The sequence below is a fragment of the Lutjanus erythropterus genome, chromosome 20, assembly GCF_056507025.1.
Source record: "Lutjanus erythropterus isolate fLutEry1 chromosome 20, fLutEry1.hap2, whole genome shotgun sequence".
Classification (NCBI taxonomy): Eukaryota; Metazoa; Chordata; class Actinopteri; order Lutjaniformes; family Lutjanidae; genus Lutjanus; species Lutjanus erythropterus.
In genome coordinates this window covers 29,406,163-29,421,922 of record NC_139336.1, presented here as the reverse complement: position 1 = coordinate 29,421,922, position 15,760 = coordinate 29,406,163, and the positions used below count along the sequence as shown (strand labels likewise).

At 40.4% G+C, this 15,760-nt stretch overlaps 1 protein-coding gene across 1 annotated transcript in view; it reads right to left on the bottom strand.

Annotated features, from left to right (window-relative positions):
• Positions 1 to 6,142, bottom strand: part of prag1 (PEAK1 related, kinase-activating pseudokinase 1) — a 28,021-nt gene extending 21,879 nt beyond the window's left edge. Inside the window, exon 1 of the mRNA XM_084745632.1 lies at positions 5,847 to 6,142. The gene's annotated coding sequence lies outside the window, so the exon portion shown is untranslated. The remainder of the gene's footprint in view (positions 1 to 5,846) is intronic.
• Between the last annotated feature and the right edge of the window lie 9,618 nt (positions 6,143 to 15,760).

The window sequence follows — 15,760 nt, the reverse complement described above, 5'->3', positions numbered from 1 at the left end:
GAACGAGGGAAATTTCGATTTCGGAGGCAGGATGCAGAAGCACAATGGAATTCCACCAGTTCAACTACATGCCAAGACTTTTGTTGGAAAAATATTCAAAGGTTTTTTATTACATCCATGCAGAAACAACATCAGGAAAGTGGTTGTGGATGTTGGAGATAATGTGTGATAAATTATGCCAATTACTTCCATATTTTCTGGAATTGCCAGGCTATTGTACTTCATTGGCATGAAATTCATAAACATATTAATAAAGTATTTGGAGTTGGCATTCCTTTTAGATGTCAGACAGTACATGGGTCACGTTTCATTTAAAAAGGTGGAAAATTAATGATTAGAAACTTGTAAAATTACTTGGTTAGACTTCAGCTGAATTGAGAGAACGAAAGACTGAGAAGATGATGTAATTTTATCATATTTATCAACCACGTTCAACCATTTTTAGTGTGCAAGATGAAACCTTTCCATGTTGAAAGGTATATAATTAAAGCTAACACTATGATCAACATTGACATTTTATTGGATAAATCTATTATTCGTCAACTATTAAATTAATCACCAAATACTTTGATAATTAATTTTTTTTAAAAGCCAAAATTCTCTGATTTCAGCTTCAGAAGTGTGAATATTTTCTCTTTTCTTTACTCCTCTAAGACAGTGAACTGAACATCTTTGGACTATGGACAAAAAAAATACTTGAGGACATCACATCACACACTCAACAGATTAAATGATAACAAAAATAATGATTAAAGTTTGGTGTTCTTTAGTGAGGCAGGTAAAACTACAAAACGACAGCAAGATCCAAGAAGTTTTGCTTAATATTAAGTTATGCAGTCAACCACGGAAAAACTAAGGCAATCTGTCCTCTGGTGAAATAGTATTATAAATTTATTCTTTGTGCGCAGGCCTGTTTTATGTATGAGTGTCTGCATAACTTAATATTAAGCAAGACTTCCTGGATCTTGTTGCCATTTTGAAAATAATTGTAATAATCCTGCAAACAATACTCTGAATTAAAGTATTGGACATTAGAGAGAGAAAGTCATATTTTTTTTGCCTGAGATCTATGATTTCTGAATCCAGGTGCCTGAAATTTTGGGCAGAAAAAGAGAGAAAGTAAGTCAGAAGTCCCAACACCCACTCACAAGTGTTAAGAAAGTGATGAGAGAGTGCGGGCTGACAAGTGTGTTTAAGCTCATGGAAGACCTCCGTGAGGATTTAACTGTCATCCGCGGATGTAACTTAAGAAGACCTGCTGTCTGCTGTGCTACTTGTTCCCATGGCCTCCTTAAATTAGAGGGTATGTGGTTTCTGTTCAACCAAAGGGCCTGCCGGTGTGAGCCTTGCAACATAAAAGCCCTCCGGAGTCCTCTGCAGCCCCCGACATGCTAGAAGAAGACGGAGGAGCCTCAAGCATCCCGGAGGTCGGAATGTCAGGAATGTCTAAAGGCGCAAGTCTCACCAGGGTGAATCTCACACCCACAACAACCTCCCTTCCCCCCCTTTCACAAACCTCCCACTCCACATGTGTCCTCCTTCTCTCGCAAACAAACTGACCCACACACACACACACACACACACACACACCTCCTTCCTCTCCTCTCTATGTGTCCTGTTTAACTGGACTGACAGTGAGAGGATCAACACCATCATTTGTTTCCTTGCATCTGGGTGTCCCTCTTTATGTCCTTTACACAGCTTTAATTGCCTCTCAACAAGGTGCTGCAATGACACACGGCAACATTAGCCCGCTGTCTAGGCTCATTATCCAGAAGTAGAAACAGAGGAGGCAGGAGGATGAAAAATGACTTCTCTAAGACAATAAAAACACCCTCAGGTAGCCTAAATATCACTGTTACGTTACCACGTTATGTTGCACCAAACTTTTAAATGAGCTTAAAATTAAGTAATATTACATTTAACCCTCACTTTAAACCTCAGTTTAGTTTTTACTCTAAACCTAAATTAAATATAATTCTGTTCCCCCCCAAAATTTAAACTCTGCTTTAAACGTCGATCCAGTATGAACTTTAAACTTAAACATTTTAAAATGGCTACATTTTTGAGACGGGTTGAGAAAATTAATTCTCTGCTGAGCTGAGCCATCATGAGTAGGCTAATTAGGCTAACCAACTTTTTAGCTAGCTAGCAAACAATACGTTTTCTTTAATCATTAGATCGCTAACAATGTAATCCTTTGTCAACTTTTTAGCTTGCTAGCAAACAGTATAACTTTTTTTAAGCATTAGATAGCTAGCAAACAATTCAACTTTTTTTTAGCTAACTAACAAACAATATAATGTATCTCCACATTGATTAAACTCATTAGTTTCTGATAACATCACTAAATTTGGATTTCCTAAATTGAGATTAGTTTTTAATTGTACAACAGAGCCTAATGACTGCTTAATTTAATTCTGGATTTACTCATTTTAAACCTAGTTTTGCTCTGGTCTTCAGTGGTGCAACCAAGTCTAAACCCTCCACTTGATTATTGATTAAAAAACATAGCAGAATAAAAGATAAGGAATGCTTGAGACTTGTTTCGACTGTTGCTAATTCGTGGCTCCAGTATTACAACATTGCATTCCACTAATCCTATAGGAATGAAGAGTGTTCCTGTTAATAGAGATAATGCATGTTTACATTTTTCTTTGTTCTGTCTGACTCAGTTTGGGCAGGAAAGCACCCACAGGCTCACTGTTTGTTTAACCGTTCCTGCGACAACAGAGGAAACGGAGCCTTGCCTAACATCTTATAGCATTGTGCATGAGTCATATGAAGCGATGACTGACTGGAGACACACATCATTAAGGCTACGAGGCCTGCCAGTCAAAAACACGTCTGTCTAGGGGGTTTTATGGGACAGTTGGGCAATAAGAAAGCATAGGCAGACAGAGCACTGTCACGGTATGTTTAGTAAGTTAACACCAAACTGACAGGGGACACTTCAGTCTCTGTTGTTGCACTTTCCCAGCAGGGAATCACAGAAAACAACAGAAGTGGTGTGAGGTTCACCTGAAAACTGGATTTCCAAGAGAAAACAGAAACGTATCTCAAACTGCACCTCAGTTGAGGTTTATTCTAGCTCTTGTTTGCTTTGTTTGAACAGAGTTAGACCCCGCTGTCCACATTCCCCACACCTCCTCAAGCTCAAGGTCCAATATTTCTCACTTGTAAAAACACACAGACGGGGCATAACTGCCAGGAAGTTCAGCCTATGACAAAAATTCGAGCCCTGCCTGCAATACAAAACAGAGACTATGAAAAATATCTCATGAGCATGTGAGAAATCAGGGTCTAGAAAAATAAAATGAGTGCAAAAGAGTTGCAACTATTAGCTGATTAATCAATAAGTTGTCAACTATTAGATGAGTCAGCAACTTGTTTTGAGTCATTTCTATAGAAAAAAGCCTCTCAAATATGACATTTTTTTAGTTTCTTGACTCCTCTATGACAGTAAACTGAAAATATATTGAGAAAATGACAGATAAATCTATGATGAAAACAATAACTGCGGTCCTAGTAGGGTGCAACTAATGATTGTTTTCATTATCCATTCATCTGTCAATCATTTTCTCAATTAATCAATAAGTTGTCTGGTCCATAAAATATCAGAAAATGGTGAAAAATGTTTATCACAAATGTATTCAGAGAAATCAGAGACTTTGGACATTTTTCTTTAAAGAATTACCCAAAACAATGAATTGGTCATTAAACCAGTTGGCAATTGATTTAATTGTTTATAACTAATTGATTTTTTGACTGAAGGCTACAGGCTACAGTCCCAGAGTGCAATGAAAACATGACTTGAGGGTGGATGTTGGTCTGATGTGGGGTTTACAGGTTTTGAGCCACCTAATAAAAACATCATGGGCCTTGAAGTCACCATCCACATGTCCCCTTGACCTCTGCACATCACACTCAGACGCCCGGCCACTAGATGTCTCAAAAAACACACTCACATGCCGAGGCATTAAAAAAACCCTCCTCTGAGGCGCTCTAAGCATCATATCCTTAAGTCTTAAAAGCTAAAACTGTGTGCCGGTTTTCCCTTGAAACACAAAACCAGGCATTTGCTTTGAGCTAACAGGCTGTCAGGCTGCAATAGAGACAGGATGGCAACGGTTTAAATAGCCTACAGATACGGTGACCAGGAGGAGTCATTAAGGTAAAGGTTAGAGGGCTTATCAACACTCAACAGCTGGTAAAACTGCACTTTGTGTCTGAGTGCTTCTGCAGCAGCAGCGGAACAACCCACTGAACCAGTGATTCTCAAATGTTTTCACTTCAAGGACCCCTAAACTGACACAAACTAGACCACGGACCCTCATCTGACTAAGATGTTTGTTTTTACATGTTTTTATTAGAGTAGTTTTGTCTCGTATGCTCGCTGTTTGAGTCTTAGTTGGGCTTAAAGTTGACATGTTGTTATATAATCATCACTTTAGTTTACGGCTGCAACTAATGATTGTTTTCTCGTTTAACTGATTAATAGCTGTTTGCTTTAAAATGTCAGAAAATGGTGAAAAATGTCAATCAGTGCTTCCAAAAGCTTAAGATAACATCCTCACATATCTTATTCTACTCACAACCCAAAGATATTCAGTTTACTGTCAGAGAGGAGGTAAGAAACCAGAAAATATTCACATTTAAGATGCTAAAATCTGAGAATTTTGATGTTTTTGACAGTTACTCTATTATCAAAATAGTTGGTGTTTAATTTAATAATCAATTAATAATCGACTAAGCAATTATCAATGCAGCTCTGGTTTAGTTATAGATAAAATTCAGGCTAAATTACAATGTTTTCACATATTAAAGTGGTGGTAGTTGATGTATCACTGCTAAATTAATACAGATGAAACACTAGTGTGTGAAACACATGAACAAACAGTCATATACATTCTGTTATTGTGTTACTTGTGATGGAATTACAGCCAAAAATAAATAGGACCCCTTGGAGCCCCCTCAAGGATCCTTGGAGGTCCCTGAACCCACCTTTGAGAACCACTGCCCTGAACACACCAGCACATGCATGAGAACTACAGAACTACAGATCATTTGATGGTTTTTATTCTAGGATTACTGTAACATAATTCATCATATTATCCCACTGACTGCTTTTTGGGGGATTGCTTTACCGTTATGCCAAAAAAAAAAAAAAAAATCAGAAAAGATCATACACTTAAATTAATGAGATGCTTTTAAAGTATTCATGCATAATCAAAATAATTACCTGTAGTCCATATTAACGGTCTGATAATCAGGTCAGTGTGTAGTCAGTCACCCACTTTGAATACAAATTCTTTTACGAGCAACATTTGTCACGCCTGCTGCCTCAGTCACACACAGCCCAGTCATTCATTCAGAGGAGGAGGAGGAGGGGGACAACCTGTTTTTTTGCGATACTCGGTAGGGATTTCCGCCAAAAACTTGTGAACTTCTGACAAATATCTCAAAACTTCCACCTCAACACGGTTCATTTAAATATTTTGCAAGCGCTTGTTCCTAAGATAAATTCGGCATAGGCTACACACCCCACGTGTTCCCGTTTACGCTGTTTTTTTAGGCGTGATAAATGAAATTTTGGCTAAACGCACAATCCCAAGTTTGCCTTACGGGTGGGTTATTTTAGCAAAAAACAAACAAACAAACAAACAAACAAACAAAAAAAAACAATCCTTTATGTCCTCGTGCGGTGAGGAAACCGGCACAATTGGCGTGTTTTCATCACCTGCATTAATAAGTTACATTAGTATCATTAATCCAAACAAATAGGTGTGTAAACGCTACAATGTAACCACGCTTGAAGTAGCCAAGGTTATGTACTGTCTGCTTACCTGCTCGGACTTTCTCTTCCCTGGCAACACGAAAGCTCTCCAAAAAACACACTCAAGAAAAATTAAACACCACAGCTGTATCGAAACTGCTCCTCTGATTCCAGCAGGGGGGAAAAAAATTATCCGTGTTTTCTTTACGTATCCAACGCGCGACAGGTTAATGAGGCAGGAGGAGGCTGCGTGGTGCTGCTGCAGGCTGGTTTCGGCTCCAGCCGCCTGACATGCTGCTCCTGTTTCTCCTGCTGCTGCTGCTGCTGCTGTTGCTGTTGCACTGTGCAGAGGTGGAGTAGTGGTGTTGGTGAGGCGGAGCAGGAGTCCTCTGCAGCAGCAGCAGCGTGGGGAGAACACAAGGAGGTGGGAGGAGCTCCTAAACCAACCATGCAGTCTGGCCAGTAGCCACACTCACACACACTCTCATTAAGGCTTTTGTCTCTCGAGCTGTTATAAGGATTTAAGATAATACAGAGAACCCAGCTTTCAGTGTGTTATTTGATTTGCAGAAAATTACACATTGTTGTTTGGCAAATACAGGAAATCCCCTTAAATGTGGAAGTTACTGTTTTGGTTAAAAAAAAAAAACAAATAAAAACACTGGGCTGTGCAGGTCAATTCTGCAAGCACTTAAAGGGACTGTTCAAAATACATGTTTCCCTCTTGCAGTGCTATTTAATCATCTAGATTATTTTTGTGTGCATTGCCAGGTTTTAGAGATATTAGCTGTAGAGATGTCTGCTATCTCTTGACTATAAAGGTTTCCATTTCCATATAAAACTTTCAGCTACAGATAACATCTGGTACTATCTGGTATCATCTAAGTCGCGGCTCCCAGCAACCTGAGCCGATGCTAACACAGAACTTGTAAACACTGCAGACCTGAACTGCTGATTGGTTGCACAACACAGGATGTGATGCAAAAATAGACAAGTTACCATCAATTGCAGCCACAGTTTTTTTTTATTCACTTAAAAATAGCAGCCCACAAAACCACGCTGTGGTCTGTTGATGAACTGCAGGCGTATAAAGAACACCGTCCCTTCAAAAGAACAAGTGGTGGAGCGTGTGAATGCAGCGGAGCAGAGGAAAAGGTGAGCAGTGAAGCTGTCAGTCTGGCAGTAAATGTACAGTGTAGGCTACAGTTTGTCACTGAATGAAGACTGTAGCTTCTCAAGACCAAAGCACCCGTACACAGCATCACTATGACAGTAGCTCCACCTACAATGAGGGAGTACTTGCAGTGGAAAAACGAAGTTTAAGAATCAAAATTGGGAGGAGTTTAGTCCAGCCATACCATGAGGAGACAGGGCTTTCATAGAGGCTCTCAAAGCACAGAAGAAATACATTTAAAAAACTGAACAGCAATGTCGCTTTCAAGAAATAATGACCCGGTTACTCAAGATAATCCACAAACCTTACTGTGAGCAGTTTCAGGTAGGAACTATTTTTCGTCTTTCTACAGAACTACACCCACAAACCATATCACCACGCAGGAAGTGTGCATCTAGTCATGGAAGAGAGGTTATAGCTCAGCTGAGGTGGATGCAATAGAAGTCTGTGCAAAGGAATATTAGAGATTTGTTTCTAAACACATTATACATGTTAAAAAATAGTTGCTGAAAACATGGGAAAAGACTGAGAACTATGCTGTACTGAAATCATGGCTCCATGGTGCAGTGCAGCCATTGTACCTTAACACAATATAAACTAGAATGCATTAGCATTTAGTGTTAGCAGTGCAACAAGCAAACCGAAGTAACCTTTCACTTGACTCTTTCACTCCAAATCAGCCATTCAGTTACTGCTCACTTCCTGACAGAAAGAAAAACATTATCATTCTGCTGCAGATTGAGAGGAACGAGTTGATTCTCAGATAAGTCACTGAGGTCAGGAACTGGATTCTGGTTCTGGTGGCTCAAACATGTCTGCACAAGTCCAGTAAAGCTGCTGGATGGAGCATCATCAGGTCGTTATCAGGTCGTAGTGGTATTTGACACTGAGACAGCAGAGCGGACTCGTCCCCAGTGGGTCAGAGCAGAGAAAGCTGCTTATTTTGCACGACTGTGAAACCTAATTTTATATATTTGGTGATTTTTTTTTAATCTTTCAAGTTTGGCTGGGCGGTTAATGACACATTTTTCTGTGGTGACAAACATGGTCACAACATGAGCCTCTCGTCCATGAGTAGATGCACGCTTCCTTCTGCGCTGTGATTCGGTTGAAGGGTGTCGTTCAGAGGAAACGAAATAGCTCTTTGATTAAACGGCTCACATCAAGGTCTTAATGATTTCTGGAGATGGAGTTCTGTTGAGTTTTTCGTATATATTTCTATGGCGCTTGGGGCACCATAAAAGTGCCATTTAGTTCCATTATATTTGAGAGAAAGCAGTCATCTCTACAGCTCCAAAAACTCAGCAACTCTCACCACAATGACCCAGGTGGATAAATAGCACTACACAGGTAAGAGCAAAGTACTTTTATTTTTGATTTTTGGGGCAAACTGTCCCTTTAATCTTAATCAGAAGCCCTTTGATGTGAGGAAGGTGTATGTTTGGCTGCCCCTTTCCCTCCTGCTACCCCCTGGGCTGCTCCTGCTTCTGTTCATCATGGCTGGGGTGACAGAGTGATAGAAAAACACTGGCTGCTGTTACTGAGCCAGGCTGGACCCCCGCTGGTTTCCATTACAGCCGGCAAAAGGAGAGGCAAAGCTCACAGAGTGACAAACACAGCCGTTGTGTTGGATGGAGGCAGTCATCCGTAGAGATTAACCTTTTAACTGAGCACCTCCTCTTATGTCTTACTGAGAAATAATAAGAGTGGAACAAGGAATTATCTGTTGGCTTTTTAACTCATTTAAACAGATGCAGCTGAGACACCTTCTGAGTCTGCTACATTTTCCGTCTGTCATGCTCTTTTCAAAGATTTCCATTTGGTTAGTTTGTCATAAGAAGTCCAAAACATGGCAGTCCATATATGTCAGTGTGATGGAAAAAGGAAAAAAAGATCCTGTAAGTTATTATAATGAAAAACTTTCGGGAAATATCTCAAAAATAATGGCTTACTTATGTCAAAATCATGACTTAGAGTCTCAAAATAATGAGTTAGCATTGCATAATAAAGAATCAGCATTGCAAAAATAATAAGATAATTAGTTAGTATTTCAAAATGAAGAAAAAACATCTCAAAATATTGAGTTATCATCTCAAAATAATGAGTTAGCATCACAAAAATGAGCTAGCATCTCAAAATAATGAAAAACTATCTTCTCAAATTCATGTTTTTCATTATTTTGAGACACTAGCTCATTATATGGTAATGCTAAGTCATTATTTCCAGAAGGCGTCTCATTAAAATGACTTACAGGGTCTTTTTTCTCATCACACTGGTGGAAATGTGCCTAAGTACTAAAAGTACAGGCCCTGGAGGGATGCATAATTGCAGATTCCCTGAAAAAACAGCAGAAAAAACTAGATCTGAACCCCCCTCCAAAAAAAATCATGTAGCCCTTCTTCTCTCCACTCAGAGGATCCCATTGCTCTGGTCCACTTCCTTCCTGTGAAAGCAGACATCCATGCATACGAATTGATTGGACACAGAAGCCGACAGTTTCCTGCACCTCACGCGAGGATTTATAGAGGAGCTGAGACAATCAGCATAAGTGGCGCAGCAGAGACTGGATCCAGGCAAAGTGATATCTTTTACAAGACCACCTGTTGAAATTGGAAAGAGTCACAATCCTCTCAAGAGGATTAAGAGTTTGTTCCAATGCATCTATTTTTGGCAGCAGAGAGCATGTAATAATTCTGCTAATGGGGTAATTCAAATAGCTTGGGCTTTGCATAAAAAACATGGGAGGACGTTTGGGAAGCTTCTGCTGTTTAGACTTTGCACGTTTGCTCAGACATTGATGCAGTTTGCACATTATGATTTCATTAAAGTCATGCAGAAAGCGGCGTCTCCTGTTCTAGTATCGGTGTGTATTTGTGCTAAGAATCTTTTTGCTAACTACACGCGGTGTTACTCTGCAAACTCACAGGCAGGGCCGTCATATAAAACCATTTCCCAAGATACACTGAGATAAATCTTCCATCACGAGGCAAATTTTAGTGCTGAGATGTTGTGGGAGCATCTAAATTAGAGGAGCACGCAGGGCGGGGGGGAGAGGATTTCTTATGGATGCTGCAGTATTGCAAGACTTTTTCCCACATAACTCCTCCAGCAGAAATCACATACACTCTTAGGAATAAAAGTGATAACTAGAACCATAAAGGATTCTTCAGATTGTCCCCCTTGCCTGGTAGAACCTTTTGTAAAAGTTTTACTTGGAACCCTTTCGTAGGCCTTTTCCATCAACACAGAACCGCCACCATTCAGGCACCACCTAGAACCCAACATAAATGGTTATACTCAGAACCATCTGTGAAAGGTTTCAACCACAACCCGCTATGGAGCAATGGTTCCCCCCAGACCCCTCTCTGTGGGTTCTATCCAGAATCCTTCCACCTTCTAAAGGAGCAAACAAGAACCCGCCCAGGCTGCTCTATCGCAAACCTTTTCATGTTCCAAGGTTTTTGTCTAGAACCCACCCAGGGAAGTCTATCATGAACCCTTTTATAATCCAAGGGTTTTATCTAGAACATAACCAAAGGGTTCTACTGTGAAGCTTTTGGGTTTCATATAGAACCCATCCAGGAAGTTCCACCGCAAAGTCTCTTAGATTCCAAGCATTTTATCCAGAACCAACTCAGGAGGATCTACTGTGAACCCTTTTTTCCTCCAATGGTTTTATCTAGAACCCGTCCACAGATTTCTACCAAGAGGTCTTTTATTTCAGGGGGATCTCAGTCTCCTTGTAAAGAGATTCTTTGGATGAAAAAGGGTTTTTAATGGAACCCTTGACGAACCCCTTCAGGATGAACCACTCTGGAACTCCTATTTCTAAGAGTGGAGGAAAATCACAAGCACGATCAAGCAACAAAATAAGAATACTGTGGGAAAATATAATTTTATTTGGCTTGAGTCTTCCCTGATTCCCACACAAACCTCCTACCATACTGTGTAATACCTATAAATTATTACAGATAAATTAAAGATGCCATTACGCTGCATGTTTTGCACGCCACGTACACTTGGCGCAGTGCTTGCTCGTGCTGGCACGAGGCTGAAGTTGTCAGGCTGTGTACAGTGTGTCCCATAAAACATTTGGAGTTGCTCATCTTTCATAACGCTCCCTTAAATTATGAAGGGAATCAGAGCCACTTAATGTTAATCCGGCCGGCTCTGCCACACGATGCACACTGATGAATTAGCAGTTTGTCGACGTGCTGCAGAGCGCCGGGAGTTTGTGTGTGAGGAGAGGAGAGAGGCAGCCTCTCCGCACACTGCAACATGAGGATGCTGTTGGAGGAGGGCCAATCATAAACTGCCCAGGCCGCAGATACAACGTGAGGATGCTGAAATACGAGCAGCGCCTTGACAACTCTGCATGATGTATGTTGTTTGCATCTCCCCGGACGCCCCTGCACGGCTATCCGCTATCACACAAACACAGAATAAGTCTGAAAACACTGAATATTTTATGTTTCATAATACAGATTGATCAATTTTTGCTGAGAAAGATGGGTCCCCACAGCATTCAGACTGCTCTACCTGCTCTCTTTCTCCTCAGTGTCAATGAATTATTAAAGGGACAATCATCTCAAATTAAATTCAGCGGCGAAAGAAGCGGGTTTTAATGCCAAGTAGCGAGAAATAGACTTCTGACGATTGAAGGCATTACTCGGGTCAGACAGGACCAACACTATCTCTCCCTCCGAGTCCACTGTCAGTCATGATAAGAAGAGTAATATCAGAGTGCTGGGAACGAGTCTCTGCTATGAATAAAACCTCAGAGTGAATATCTCAGAGTTTGACTGAAACTGACTTTCTGCATTATATTCAGTTAAACTTGTAAGAGACTTTTTTTTTCCCTGTAAATCCACCCTTAAAATCTTTTCCTCTGCTGTCACGTGTTCTCTGAAAACTAGAAGACATTAAAAACTAAATGTAGTTTAACGGTTTCATTTGCCTTCCTGAACTTCCCGCTCTCTCTTGGTGCCCCTATTTACATTTTTCACTCTCTAGGACTGGTCATTTATGTTCGGCCTCTGTAGTCATTTTTTTGTCTCCTTGTGGTAGTTTCATGTCTCTTTGTATTTTGGATTTTGTGTATCCTCTTTGTTATTTTGTGTGTTTTTGTGGTTGTTTTGTGTCTTTTTGTGGTGGTTATGTGTCTCCTTGTAGTACTTTTTGTCTGTCTGTAGTAGTCTTGTGTCTCTGGGGTCATTTTGTGTTTCTCTGTAGTAGTTTTGTGTCTCCTTGTGGTATTTTTTGTGTTTGGCTGTGTGTCATAGCCCCGTTTAAACCAGCAATGACAAATCTTCTAGTAAACCTTTACTGACTCCAGCTTCCCCATTATTCACCGGACATCTTCATTTGTCCAGCTGGCATCCTCTGTTGTTCTGCTTTTTTAAAGAGCTGAAATTTAATTCTGAGAACTCATCCCCAAACCAGATGGCAAACACCGGAAGCAGAAGCAGAACCTGTAAGACATGTTATGTTTTATTTAAAGGATAGTTTTAGTATTTTTCATTGCTGTATTACAGAAACTTCCTGACTTGCAGATCATACTTTAACTGTTTGGTAACCACAGTTAGGACCTGACTTTGGAAAAAAGCGATTACAGAGGAACATGTCATAATTCATTGCTTCTATACAAAATAAAGATAAACGCTACTAACTTTAGTGTAACTGTTAACTGCTGTCCAAAGTTTTACTTTGCCACCTGTAGTACTGTAGTAGCTAACTTACTAACTAGCTAATGGTACCTAACAGTAGTGATGGCTGACAGTAGCTAACGGTAGTGTTAGCTATCAGTAGGCTAAGTAACGCCAGTGTTGGCTAACAGCAGCTAATGATAGTGTTGACAAACAATAGCTAGCGGTAGTGTTAGCTAACAGTAGGCTGACCAACGCTAATGTTGGCTAACACTAGCATTGTTGGCTAACAGTTGCTAACAGTAGCAGTGTTGGCTAACAATAGGTAATGGTAGTGTTAGCTAACAGTGGGCTAACTAATACTAATGTTGGCTAACAGCAGCAGTGTTAGCTAACAGTAGCCAAGTGTAGTGATAGGTAACAGTAGGCTAACTGACACTAGTGTTGGCTAACAGTAGCTAATGGTAGTGTTAACTAACAGTAAGTTAATTAACGCTAGTGTTTGCCAATAGTAGCTATCAGTAATCAAATCATACATTTGTCTTGGGGTTTTTCAAAATTTACAGTCTACCATTAAAGACATTTGATGTAAAACAACATTTTCAAATTTCTGATTACATGTTTACGTAAACTTAGATTTTCCCTGAGCTTTATTCTGTAAATCTGTTCTCACGTGAACTGTCTGTGGGCATTGTTGTCATTGATAAATGTGAAGCCTCTTCACATTATAAGAGCTCTTAACCAAAAGGAGAAGTTCAGAGTTTTGTCCTCTCATTGTGTTTGTTTGGGCTAATTGACAAACCAGGTATTGTGCTGCTCAGGTTTCTGTCTGTTTCTCTGTGTGTCACTTCCCATTACCACAGGAGGCCCCATAAAAGATATCCTGTCACGACACCAAAAGGTCTTTGTTTGCATTTGGCCTGCATGTGAAGAATACTCTTTAGTCAGTCACTGGAGACATTAGACTTCCCATTTGAAACTCAATGCTTTCTCTCAGATTCTCCTCTGCCAAAAATAATAATAAAAAAAAGAAACCCTTAAAGTTCATGTGAAATTTGAACATTTTCAACAGGTGCTTGAAATGAAAGATGAAAGAAGGAGTGAACTTCTGTTTGCAGTCAGGCTGTTTACTGCTCGTCGGAAACACTACAAAGAGCGAGAGCGGCTTAAAGTACACCAGCTCCCTCAGGACTCACTTTCTTCTCCGCAGGTCGTCCCTCTTAAAACCTCAACATTCAAAGGTAACCCCCTCGTGTAACTGTATGCCTCTGAGAGCCAGGCACCGGGAATTAAATGTGTGTGTGTGTGTGTGTGTGTGTGTGTGTGTGTGTGTGTGTCAAAGGGAGAGGTGGGTGTCAGATTTAGTGCCTTTTCCCTCCTGGGTTGCCATGGCAGTCTTGTAGAGGAGTTGTTGTAGTCAGGAATGCAAAGATAACGCAAGGCAGAGCCGCACCTCGCGCTCACAAAGTCAAACAATACAGAAACCCACCCTGTATACTCTCTATCACACAGTCTGCCTCCGATGACGAGATTTCTCCGCTGCCTCCATCGTTGCATTCCTCTACCTGTCTCTGCAGGTTCACCCTGCGATTATGACACACACACAAAACACTGAGCGTTTTCATTTCACCATCCACGGGCCGCATCATTTGTTTATAGAAGGTTGAGGGAATTTCTTACGTGATCTCGCCGTAATTTGACCAAATTACCGAGATACTGTGTATCTCAAGGTCTGAGCTCTCTCAAAACAAAGATTTCTGTGTTACACAGCTATACTTAGAGATAATTCTGGAGAAGCTGTCCCAATGAATAAAAAAACAGTAGATGAAGTGATGCATTATTACCTCACCTCTAAAAAAGACAGGCTGTTTAAATCATCTCCACATTAGCCAGCATAGTTGATTTAATATTTAACTGTTAATATAGCGCAAGACTAAATATTGTTGATGCCATTTAATCAAGCTATAATATAGGGTTTCAAGTTAAAAGTCCTGTTTATTTTCTCCAAAGGTCATTCCCCAACACTGGGTCGGGAGCCACAGGATGGTCACAGGAGATTTTTATTTCAGTCCTCAAATAAATAAAATACAATTTAAGATTTATATCTGCAGTATTAAAGTTTAAAAAATAGATTGTTAACCAAGTGTTCGAAGGCCCTTTCTGGCAGAAAGATTTGACGGACTTCTCCCATACTAAACAGACAAACATGAGAGTGGTTTTGAGGCAATTTTTTTCTTCAAATCATCAGCTTTGTAGAAAATCAGCAACTGTTGTGTGGCGTTTTGTTCACAGATGCAACAACAGCACAGCATTTTGACGTTTCTATAACTTTGATTTAGGCCTTTGATTTGCTTCTTCTATATAGAAATGAAAACAGAGACTTATGGGCATTTGCAGAAAAAAATTAAAAGTGATTGACATAACATAAAGTCCTGAGGACAGATGGTGATTTACAGCCAGGGAAAATATGTCCTTCCTGTTGGAAATTCTACATATCTTTCAAAAAAAAAAAGTATTTAAACTTTTGGCCGGAGTGATATTTGAAGTGTCCCACCTTCTGCCCGACCAGAGCAGAGTGTTTTCTGCAGTCATGGCGTAACATTTTTAACTGGATAAATGTACACGGGATGATAACAGAAACATTAACCACGTTTCATATTTTTTCCAGTCAGAAGGTAAAATCTCATTATGGTCTGCAGGGCCAAAGCAGATAGATTTTTGTTATCAGGCCGACATGTCTGTCTGTCTGTCAGGCAGCGATACAGAGACCTACCAGCTGCTCAGGTTGTGATTGGCTGTTCATCTGGCTCACACACACACACAAACTGCTAATACTAATACCTATTGCACACCAGTGACCTGTTTGTCCTGGGATTGGGCTGCTGCTGCTCTGCTCGAATACTTAACACACATAAACACAAACCAATGAATGTTAGCATAGCTTTCACAGATGCACACACACATGCCAACACACACACACACACACACACACACACACACACACACACAGAGCCATCTGCCAGATGCATTAGCTGTCTGCAGATGCCCAGGTCAGAGCGAGCCAGGGCACTGAGAGTGTGTGGGTTCATGGGTTCATGGAGGGATCAGATAAATTAAACAAATCAGCCAAAGTCCTCCATTCTCAGAGGGGTTTCTTGCTCTCTT